The 1,691-nt window shown below is 59.5% G+C and overlaps 1 long non-coding RNA gene across 1 annotated transcript in view; it reads right to left on the reverse strand.

The window, feature by feature from the left end:
* LOC106724250 overlaps nt 1-721 on the reverse strand; it is a 14,274-nt gene extending 13,553 nt beyond the window's left edge. The window contains exon 1 of the long non-coding RNA XR_001359992.1: nt 712-721. This is a non-coding gene — a long non-coding RNA (uncharacterized LOC106724250). The remainder of the gene's footprint in view (nt 1-711) is intronic.
* Nucleotides 722-1,691: the final 970 nt, after the last annotated feature.

Genomic DNA, 1,691 nt, shown 5'->3' on the forward strand with positions numbered 1-1,691 from the left:
GGGGGGGGCGGCCATTCTGCTCAAGGCTCCCCATGTCACTCACAAGCAATCTCAAGTACGCAACTGCACACCAACTTGAAAGTGTAATTTTTTATTGTTTAACCAAAATTCCAGGGAGGACAGCAAATAAATGGAGGGAGAAATGGAAGCCCGGCCACAGAGAGCTCTTAAATAAACGCAACAGCTGCCGGCAGCAGGCGATTTAGCTAAACGGACATTAAACTTTTACTATGTGACACATCCATCTTGCCCCACAGCTCACGAGAGGCGGTTCCCGAGCAGAGCGAGGCCGCGGAGGGGAGGGTGGCCTCCCCGTCCGGCGCAGTCAGAGCCCCCCGCCGGTAAAAGCCGCCCTCCCTCCCCGGCCTGGCCTCCTGCCCAATCGCAGTCCTACTTTCCTATCTGTCTGCTCGGAGAGGCTCTAAATCGCCAATAAAAACTAAGTGTTCGACGCTCCCAAGGCGCATCTCTCCCAGTGAGGCCCGAGCGCAGGGCGCGTCTCTCCCAGGACGGCTGGCCCCTCGACTTCACATCCAATGGCAGCGGCGGCTGTGATCCGACCTAAAAACGCTGACCAGTTATGCAGAGAAGGGCGCTATGGGCGAGCCCAAGGCCTCTCGCAGACGTGGCATTTTCCAGAAACGTCCTTGATAAAGACTGGGAATGGCCGCGTCCCCGGGGCAGCGCGTCTGTCTCAGGCTCCCACCCCACTGGGCGGAGCAACCTCCGAGGGAAGAGTGAAGCCACTTAGTGAACGAGGTGGAGGGAGCTGTGAAGTCACAGTGGCCCACGGGGTGGCTGGGTTCCTGGTAGACACGCGCATCCAGCCCTGGCTCGGCCGCCGCCCCTGGTCCCGACTGTGGTTTCCCTTCCAGCCTCTCACCCAGAAGCGCCGTCTGCTGACGGGCGGGCTGCGCGTGCGAGGGACGGAGGTGGGCAAGGGGCCGCCTCACACAGGTTCAGGTTATGGACGAGAAGGACAACAAACACACACACAATCCTATCCAGGTGCCGGTGAACAGAGAGGTCAGAGGCAAGCCAGCCCTCCCCGGGCGCCGGCCCGCGGCTGGACGTGAGGTGCCTACAGGAGACCCACTGTGCCCCGCACACAGTGGGCTCGCAGCGAGTCCCGGAGAGAAGTCCCTTCACAGGTGATGGACTGTTCTCTGGGCTCCTGGGTGAGTTTGGGGGCCAACTGATAATGGGGGGATGGATTCGTGCCTGACAGCACATTCCTCCAAAGCAAACAGCGACAGCAGGAACCCTAGACACCCTCAGACATGTACCTGCAGTCCCGGAGGAGAGAGAAAGAGCAGACAACAGGAAATCCTGTAAGAGAGAGTAGCCTTAGAAGGAGAAGCGTGCAGAGACCTAAGACAATCACGTTTCTCTTCGTAAACATCCTCACGTCGGGCCCGTCCTCAGACGTGATGCAGGTAACAGCTGGGGAAAGCAACCCGCGCAGGGCTCCCGCGGTTTCACGCATTTATCCCGAATTTCATGATGTCGGTGTGACTCTGCTCACGTCAAGCTGAGGATGGTGCTCAGAGGAAGGTCTGGGCTGGAAAGTGGGGACGCTGTTTGAGAGCCACGTGGATGGCGGGCACCCCGGTCTCGCCTGGAAAACCAGTGCTGGGATCACTCCAGGGTCCAGGCTGCTGGTCAACCTGAGTTCCAGCCTTCCAGGTGCT

Source organism: Myotis brandtii, unplaced genomic scaffold (genome assembly GCF_000412655.1).
Source record: "Myotis brandtii unplaced genomic scaffold, ASM41265v1 scaffold1185, whole genome shotgun sequence".
NCBI lineage: Eukaryota > Metazoa > Chordata > Mammalia > Chiroptera > Vespertilionidae > Myotis > Myotis brandtii.